Source organism: Strongylocentrotus purpuratus, unplaced genomic scaffold, assembly GCF_000002235.5.
Source record: "Strongylocentrotus purpuratus isolate Spur 01 unplaced genomic scaffold, Spur_5.0 spur5_scaffold_16, whole genome shotgun sequence".
Taxonomy (NCBI): domain Eukaryota; kingdom Metazoa; phylum Echinodermata; class Echinoidea; order Camarodonta; family Strongylocentrotidae; genus Strongylocentrotus; species Strongylocentrotus purpuratus.
In genome coordinates, this window is record NW_022145601.1 from 13,048,591 (window position 1) to 13,058,832 (window position 10,242).

Genomic DNA, 10,242 nt, shown 5'->3' on the forward strand with positions numbered 1-10,242 from the left:
TAATACAGGCCTGACTATATGGTACAGGATCGTGGCTATTAGATGTTCTCTTTGGAAAATACATGCAAAAATATGAATAAAAATGAACTGGTAAGTCAATAAAATTTAAATTTAGTGACTATGTAATTTGTATAGTGAATATATATCATGAATTTGACAATTTGCAACCTACAACCAGAGGTCACATAGTTGTCACAATATGTCACATAGAGGTCATATAGTTGTCACAATGTTACATAGAGGTCATATAGCTGTCACAATGTCACATAGAGGTCACAATGCCATGGATTGTTCTATAGAATCAATAGCCAAATGATTGTTGGGGTCTCTGGAAAACTTGAATTGTAATCCGTTTATAATTCATGTTTGTATAACATTGATGTGAAATATAGATAAAATTTAATTATGCTGTTGAACTGACATATTTTGGCATCTGTCAAATTCTTTTGTTGTTGAAAAAGTGTAATGTAGAGTTTAATCGATGTGATAAGGCCAAAGAGAGGTGATCGGCAGAAGAAGAAAAAGAAAAGAGAGAGAGAGAAAGAGAGAGAGAGAGAGTGAGAAAGAGAGAGAGAGAGAGAGAGAGGAGTGTACGAGAGAGAGAGAGAGAGAGAGAGAGAGAGAGAGAGAGAGAGAGAGAGAGAGAGAGAGAGGGAGAGAAAATGAGAGAGAGAGAGGAGGGAAAAAGTGTAATTTAGAGTTGAATCTATGTGATAAGGCCAAAGAAAGGTGATTGCCAGAAGAAGAAAGAGAGAGAGAGAGAGAGAGAGGGGGGGGGGGGGGGAGAGAGAGAGGTGGAGAGGGGGAGAGAAATGAGAGAGAGAAAGAGACAAAGAAAGAAGTACAAGGAAACGAGAGAAATTGTGATGATTAAGTGTGAATACATTTCCTATATTTACCTTCATTTATCTTCATTCTAGTGAATCAGTAATACAGTATTTATTTTTGGATAAAAAAATCTTGTTTCGTTATCTTTGTTTAATGGCTACCGGTATTTATAATGATTAGAGATCTAGCAAAAACAAAACAAAACAAGCAAGCAATAAATAAATGAATAAAACAACTGCAGATCGCAGCATAGAGAAGTGTACCTCAAAAAGACACCCTCCTATACAAAATTTAAAAAGTAAAGAATTTGCAATGCATGATAATATGTTTATGTTACACTAAACAACACTGGCGTACTGGTGGGGGGGGGGCGCCAGCCCCCCCCCCCCCCAATAAAATTGAATCATGACTTATTTTCAATTCCATATACAAGTGATGTATAAATGTTCGTGATATCACATGATTTTCAACAAAATGCGCGTTTCTCCATTTCTGTTGCAAACTGACACATTCCCAAATGGCCAGGAAGAGCATATGTTTTTTTATAGTCACTAAGTGGCCACTAACAGTAACATATTAGTAAAAAATAAATCCTTTCCAGAAGCAAGTGTGACAAGCATTGCCGGGCGTTCCATACTTACATCTTGTGACACTGCATATGTACCGTTAAGGGGCTCAGTGGGGAATTGAATTCAGACTAGATTAACAGTAGTGAACGGTACAACGAATCGTCTTCTTTCTCTAATAATTTAATAAAACGGCAAATCTTCCGCGCTTCGGGGGGGGGGGGGGGGGCAATTGAATTCAGACTAGGATTAAGATCGAGTCGAGAACGGTACAACAAATCGTCTTCCTTCTTTAATAATCTAATGGAGTGTCAAAGCTTCCGCGCTTTGCGCGGGAAGACGGGGAAACTTAATTCAGACAAGAACACGATACAACGAATCGTCTTCTTTCAGACAAGGATTAAGAGTAATAGTTTAATGAAACGTCAGAGTTTCCGCGCTTCACGATTCAGACATGAACACGATACAACGAATCGTCTTCTTTCTCTGATAATTTAATGAAACGTGAAAGCTTCCGCGCTTCGCGCGGGCTGGGCGAATATGAATTCAGACAAGGATTAAGAGTAATAGTTTAATGAAACGTCAGAGTTTCCGCGCTTCACGATTCAGACAAGGATTAAGAGTCGGAACCGGTACAATAAATCGTCTTCTTTCTCTAATAATTTAATGAAGTGTCAAAGCTTCCGCGCTTCGCGCTGGAGAGGGGAAACTGAATTCAGACAAGAACACGATACAACGAATCGTCTTCTTTCTCTAATAATTTAATGAAACGTGAAAGCTTCCGCGCTTCGCGCGGGATGGGCGAAAATGAATTCAGACAAAATAAGAATAATGATTTAATGAAACGTCAGAGTTTCCGCGCTTCACGATTCAGACAAGGAATAAGAGTCGGAACCGGTACAATAAATCGTCTTCTTTCTCTAATAATTTAATGAAGTGTCAAAGCTTCCGCGCTTCGCGCGAGATGGGCAGAAATGAATTCAGACAAGGATTAAGAATAATAGTTTAATGAAACGTCAGAGTTTCCGCGCTTCACGATTCAGACAAGGATTAAGAGTCGGAACCGGTACAATAAATCGTCTTCTTTCTCTAATAATTTAATGAAGTGTCAAAGCTTCCGCGCTTCGCGCTGGAGAGGGGAAACTGAATTCAGATAAGAACACGATACAACGAATCGTCTTCTTTCTCTAATAAGCTTCCGCGCTTCGCGTGAGAGGGGCAAAAATGAATTCAGACAAAGATTAAGAGTAATAATTTAATGAATCGTTAAAGCTTCCGCGCTTCGCGCAGGAGGGGGGGGGGCACTGGATCCAAACAAAAATTAAGAGTAGAGAACGTACGGTACAACGGATCGTCTTCTTTCTCTAATAATTAAATGAAGTGTCAAAGTTTTCGCGCGAAGGGGGGGGGGGGGAGGGGGAGACTGAAAAATAACTTAGTTCCTGGCCCCTGGTTTATAGGGTTAAATTTGTAAACATTTGGACACTGGCATTATTGCCGGTAATTGGTTGCTAGTTTTGTTGGCCTGTATACCCTCTCCACTCCCCCAGGGGCGGATCTAGCTTTTTGCTAAGGGGGGGGGGGGGGTTGACCAAAATAATGACGATGCGGAGCATCGTCCACGAGCCGCGAAGCGGCGAGCCGATTTTTTTGGGGGTGTTTATTTGAACCCCGTAAGTGATGTTTTCCTGGCATCTATTAACACAATGGAGACCATAAAAAGCAGTGCATGATAACGTCTTTTTAAATCAAGTAACAGTTTAATACATAGTTATATCCAGAGTTATCATGTGTTTGGTTAAGTTACCAGATGAGTTGAATATCTTCTCACAATATTTGCACTTGAAAGGGTTTCTCTCCAGCGTGCGTTCTTTTTTCTTTCTTTTTTTCTTTCTTTTTTTCTTTTTTTTCCCTTTTTTTTTTTTTTTTTTTTTTTTTTTTGGGCCGCCCAAGGGGGGGGGGGGGGGGGTTGCAACCCCCCCAAACCCCCCCCCCCCTGGATCCGCCACTGTCCCCCACTGACAAAGATCTAGCGACGCCCCTGATAACGACACAGTTTATACACTCGAGAAAAAATTTGCAAGTACTACTGATCAAGTACCGGATCACCGTGTGTGCATTGTGCGGCATCAAAGCATATACAACGTCTCAAGACGTAACAGATCACTTTTTTCTAACTTTTAACCAATCAGAAGTCCTCATTTTTTTTCCAGGAAGTGCTGGTGGACATTAATGCGCCAACTGTGGTTCTCAAATTGCAAAAGATACCTACTCTTGGAAGAGGTAGGAGAAAGCAATTTTACGTCATATTACTCCGGGAAGTGCCTGAAAATGCTTTTAATTTGGTTCTAAAATTGCAAATGCTTCTTACTCTGGGAGGGAGCCAGACCCACCCCCGCTTACGGTCGCTCCGCTCCCTCGCCGCTAAAGCCTCGTTCTGTCGCTTCATCGTTTTACATATATTTAAACCCATGCCATTTTGTGCCCCCCCCCCACCTCCCGGTAAGAAATTCCTGGATCCGCCACTGATGCCCATACCCCTTGAGCTTCAGTGGCTCCGCCCCTTGACCCCCGCCGGGGCTTTGCTCCTAGACCCCACTTTGCGAAACGTTCAGCGGGGCGCGCGTTTCCGTTTTACACCCTGCCCTAGGCTTTTCGGCAAGAAATTACACGAAACATGCTGTATCCGAAGTCTAAGTTTGTTTATATCGACGTCAAGAATAGCGAAGCCAAAGCTTATGTACAATTTCAATTGGGGATGCGAGGGTCTTCTTGTTCAAGACGGTTTTCCCGATATATTATTGTTTTGTTATCGCTGGGCTAAATTTTGCGAGCTGATCACGCATCCTCACGCTCTTAGAGTATTGCGTATTAATGGATAAAAATAAATGATACGACTAGGAAGATCAACTAGTATAGAGAGTTAGCTAGCGCTACGTGACGTTTTCAGAGTTCGTGTGCAGAGCGCCGAGGCAAGATGTGGACGACTAGACTCCGAATACCAGTCGGTTTGTAAAATTTTATTGGAGAAAAGCCTAGGGCAGGGTGTAAAACGGAAAACGCGCCAGCGGGGCCTGCATGATAGAATGGGGTGCTGCGGATTTTTTTGTCAGCCCCACCCAAATGTTTTTGCTCATTACGCCACTGCTAAACAATGTTTTTATGAATTTTTGCAGGAGCAGAATTGAATAAAAATTCACCAAGTGTTATGTCCGGACAGGCGATTTCAAACAGTAATTTGAAGAAGTTTACAAGCAATATTTCATAATTATACAAGGACTTATGTTTGATAATATCATTATTGACAAATTGTCATGATTATTAGTGCTTTTTCATGAACATTTTTCGTTCAATCTGTGGAGCCCCACAGAATACCCCCCCCCCCCTATTTTTTTGTATATCTTTGACTATGTATGTGTGACACAAGTATATTTCTAGCCCCCATATAGTCCCTCCTCTTAGTTAATTAGGTACCCCCTCCTGCGAGAGTGGCCTCACCCACAACTAACCTAAACACACCAGCTGGGATCCCAGGAGTGGCTTCTCACTTTGTTTTGCCATGCATCCTAGTCAACACCTTTCTTATTTTGTCTTCCTTTCATAGGTAAGAAAGAATCTTATATTATTCAATTGTGTTATATTCTTGTTGTTCATAATATGTGTATTTCTAAACTATTATAGCTTCACTATTCATATATCTTGTATTACTGTATAAAAAGAGATATTAATGGTCTTTGGCTATGAGATGTTGGATTATATGACATGTGGACTATGGGTGGAAATATAAGAAATGCCATGTGGGAAGAGATGCCAGGTGGGAAGAGATAATGTCATTGATGTACATAGTAATTACTTGTAGTAATGATAGGAAACTATTACTGTGTGTATGTGAGATTGATGATTATGTTGTTTGATTTAGACAACATTTTAAGTAAGTTTTGAGAAGAGAATATACTTTATAACTGTCAGTATATTTGTCTTTTGCTCGATATTCATGTGTATATATATTCTTAGCCAAGGACATGTGCCATTTACTATGCATTATGCCAAAGCACATTGTTATATATTATAGTTTGGTTAGATACAGTTTTGATAGCGAAATGAGTGGTTCAAGTCCAGATTATCTTTAACTTTCAGTATTATGGTATGAGTGAGTGTGGACGCACCATGTGTACAATACTAGTGTGTTATCGGGAAATGGCAGTGCAAGCAGTGTAAACACAACTTCTTATCAAAGTTCTTAATCCCCTCTCCCCAAGCTTTGTTTGCTTTTTGCCCATGCTGGAAAATGGTATCTTAGGCGGGAATGAAAGTTTGGTAGAGTCAGCAAAATGAGAAGACAAAGGATTTGAGTTGGGGAATACACTTGTTGAGAAACACATGGTCAAATTGTCTAATAGTTAGCTAGTGATGGATGGGTTGATGAAATATTGTAGTTGAAGACTTGCATAATCACTGTCTGGAATTCATTGTATTATATTGTTAGGAATGATAATTCAGGTTAAATGTTATTGGGAATTACTCTCTCTCTCTCTCTCTCTCTCTCTCTCTTCTCTATATATATATATATATATATATATATATATATATCTCCCTCTCTCTCCCCCCCCCCTCTCTCTTTATATTCTCTCCCTCCCTCTCTTTTCTCTCTCTCTCTCTCTGTATGGTTCACCCTTTCTCTTTCACTCTCACTTTGCTTTGTATATATAACCATGAAATGAATATACATGTATTTAGTAAAACTATTGGTTGTTGTTTAGAATTAGAATATGAACTGTATGTGAAGATGAGATTATACAGTAAGAGGAATTCGTAATATTGGTTGTAAGTTTGTTAGAGCTATTAGTACAGACTGCAGACTAAGACTATTTGACAGTGCTGTGAATATTGTAAGAAGTTCAGGATATAAGTTGTTGAAGATGTATCTTTTCAAGTTCAGTAATCTCGCTGAAAAAGATAGTATTAGATCAAAGTGATGCAGATGACTATTGGAAAATACATGAGCTATAGTTAAGGAAGAGTTATAAGTTTATTCAGTATTAATGTGAAGTCCTGAGACAAGAAGTAACTTGTGAATTTAGGGATTAGTGAAGGCTGAGAGTAGAATTACATTCTAAGGGTCTATGTGCACAAGGGATCCTCAGTCTTGGAGCGTAAAGAGTAGAAAGCTTATTAGGCAATAGTATAGGGATGATTATGCCAACATTCTTGTATTAGGTCTATATATGTGATTTCTTGAAAGAGACGCTAAGTGAAGAGTTATATGATTAGAAGCTAAAGTAGATTGACTGATACCGCAATGTTATAGACATTTGATAAGGGTTAAGTTATTTATTAGTAGCCAAGTTATGATTATGAGATCGATGAAGAGTTGCATTTTACATAAAGCATGGAAGTAAGGATAGTTTCGTTTAGAGATAGTAAAGTAATGAAACTAACCAGATGATGTTCTTAGTGATATAGTAAGAGAACACTGAGAGCTAATGAATTCAATGTATGCGAACAGGTAGATTTATTTGTGTTTAATACTTGAAGAGTATTGTTATTGTTATGCCATTTGATCGTATATATGTTATTGTAAGAAAAGACTGTTATTGTAGAAGATTAAGTAATAAAGACTTTGTTTTTGCCACGCATCTCAGTCAACACCTTTCTTATTTTGTCTTCCTTTAATAGGTATGCCCCCTCCCTCGGGGTGCGGGCGCTACAAATTTGGCGACCTTGCCAGGACGGCCATCGTCGAAGAGACACGAGGACGATGTGTCGTCCTATGACACGAACAGTTGGATAATCGAAGAAGCAGTGATGTAACGATTAGGATAAAAAGGACCAGAAGTCAGAGAGCCGGAGAAGACCATCCCTGATTGGAAATGAGGTTGGCTCAGCATCAGAGAGAATGGGACAAGCTGCAGAGAGGAGAAAAGGCTACTACGAGCGTGCAGTATGCAGCAGGGTGCTACAGCAAGGGGATAGGGCCCTGGTGCGAAGTCTGGCCCCTCCAGGTGGCCAAGGGAAGCTTCACCCTTACTGGGAGGAAATAGATGGTGGAGCAGTGAGTGGAGTCAAGGATGTCCAGGGGTTCTCCAAGCCGCCATCCTCAACAGCCCAGCCCCCAGCACCTTTCCAGTACCGGTATGACCCACCATTCTACCCTCATCAAATGCCTCTACAGATGCAGACGCCAGTAGCCCACCAGCAACCAACCCACTACCAACGTCATATGACAGAAGAACAGCTTCAATTTTCCCAGTGAGCGAGTCGATCATTGAGGAATGCCACAAACGGATTCTTTTTTGTTTTTAATATTTTGTTTTACATTAGATGCATCGTTATTTAGAATCATGTGTGCTAGCTGTTTAGTAAACCCGAAGTACGAGTAACGCGAAGTAGTAAGATGAAACAAGTTGTAAATCGTTTCATAAATTGTGGTGTATAAGCCTATAAGGAAACAAGCGATGACACTCGATAGTGATCAATTGATCTATGTGATAAAGTCTTCGGAATGAGTCTCGAGCTTTCCAAGAAACCTTCACCGTATGTCAGGCGCGCCCGTAGAATGGGTTAATGTTTCGCAAAGTTTATTTGTATGGAAGAAAAAGCCACGTAATTCTGATACGATATTATGATATGTAATTCTGAGACTTCAAGTACCTATTAGGTTTCGCTATAACAAGTTGCAACAAGTGTATATTATGAACTCGATGTACTACATGTATTTCGCAGAAGAATTGGAGCACGATGATCTGTCAGCGTTGCAAGGACATAGACTTTCATGGACTTTGGTGATAAGTCTCACCTCCCTGATCTGTCCTAAGTTCATGACGACCTTGAACAAGAACTATATGAACGTTAAAAATGTTATACTATAATCATGAATTATTGATGTAAATGTTTGAAAGTTGAAATGTCCAGGAGACATTTATTTTTGGAGGGGAAGGTGTGGAGCCCCACAGAATACCCCCCCCCCCTATTTTTTTGTATATCTTTGACTATGTATGTGTGACACAAGTATATTTCTAGCCCCCATATAGTCCCTCCTCTTAGTTAATTAGGTACCCCCTCCTGCGAGAGTGGCCTCACCCACAACTAACCTAAACACACCAGCTGGGATACCAGGAGTGGCTTCTCACTTTGTTTTGCCATGCATCCTAGTCAACACCTTTCTTATTTTGTCTTCCTTTCATAGGTAAGAAAGAATCTTATATTATTCAATTGTGTTATATTCTTGTTGTTCATAATATGTGTATTTCTAAACTATTATAGCTTCACTATTCATATATCTTGTATTACTGTATAAAAAGAGATATTAATGGTCTTTGGCTATGAGATGTTGGATTATATGACATGTGGACTATGGGTGGAAATATAAGAAATGCCATGTGGGAAGAGATGCCAGGTGGGAAGAGATAATGTCATTGATGTACATAGTAATTACTTGTAGTAATGATAGGAAACTATTACTGTGTGTATGTGAGATTGATGATTATGTTGTTTGATTTAGACAACATTTTAAGTAAGTTTTGAGAAGAGAATATACTTTATAACTGTCAGTATATTTGTCTTTTGCTCGATATTCATGTGTATATATATATTCTTAGCCAAGGACATGTGCCATTTACTATGCATTATGCCAAAGCACATTGTTATATATTATAGTTTGGTTAGATACAGTTTTGATAGCGAAATGAGTGGTTCAAGTCCAGATTATCTTTAACTTTCAGTATTATGGTATGAGTGAGTGTGGACGCACCATGTGTACAATACTAGTGTGTTATCGGGAAATGGCAGTGCAAGCAGTGTAAACACAACTTCTTATCAAAGTTCTTAATCCCCTCTCCCCAAGCTTTGTTTGCTTTTTGCCCATGCTGGAAAATGGTATCTTAGGCGGGAATGAAAGTTTGGTAGAGTCAGCAAAATGAGAAGACAAAGGATTTGAGTTGGGGAATACACTTGTTGAGAAACACATGGTCAAATTGTCTAATAGTTAGCTAGTGATGGATGGGTTGATGAAATATTGTAGTTGAAGACTTGCATAATCACTGTCTGGAATTCATTGTATTATATTGTTAGGAATGATAATTCAGGTTAAATGTTATTGGGAATTACTCTCTCTCTCTCTCTCTCTCTCTCTCTCTCTCTCTCTCTCTATATATATATATATATATATATATATATCTCCCTCTCTCTCCCCCCCCCCTCTCTCTTTATATTCTCTCCCTCCCTCTCTTTTTCTCTCTCTCTCTCTCTGTATGGTTCACCCTTTCTCTTTCACTCTCACTTTGCTTTGTATATATAACCATGAAATGAATATACATGTATTTAGTAAAACTATTGGTTGTTGTTTAGAATTAGAATATGAACTGTATGTGAAGATGAGATTATACAGTAAGAGGAATTCGTAATATTGGTTGTAAGTTTGTTAGAGCTATTAGTACAGACTGCAGACTAAGACTATTTGACAGTGCTGTGAATATTGTAAGAAGTTCAGGATATAAGTTGTTGAAGATGTATCTTTTCAAGTTCAGTAATCTCGCTGAAAAAGATAGTATTAGATCAAAGTGATGCAGATGACTATTGGAAAATACATGAGCTATAGTTAAGGAAGAGTTATAAGTTTATTCAGTATTAATGTGAAGTCCTGAGACAAGAAGTAACTTGTGAATTTAGGGATTAGTGAAGGCTGAGAGTAGAATTACATTCTAAGGGTCTATGTGCACAAGGGATCCTCAGTCTTGGAGCGTAAAGAGTAGAAAGCTTATTAGGCAATAGTATAGGGATGATTATGCCAACATTCTTGTATTAGGTCTATATATGTGATTTCTTGAAAGAGACGCTAAGTGAAGAGTTA

General features: G+C 39.1%; 1 long non-coding RNA gene across 1 annotated transcript; it reads left to right on the plus strand.

The window, feature by feature from the left end:
- Nucleotides 1–6,075: 6,075 nt before the first annotated feature.
- On the plus strand, nucleotides 6,076–9,484 carry LOC115924510. Its single transcript, XR_004064343.1, has 2 exons — nucleotides 6,076–7,070; nucleotides 8,581–9,484. It is a non-coding gene; the product is annotated as an uncharacterized LOC115924510 (long non-coding RNA).
- Nucleotides 9,485–10,242: the final 758 nt, after the last annotated feature.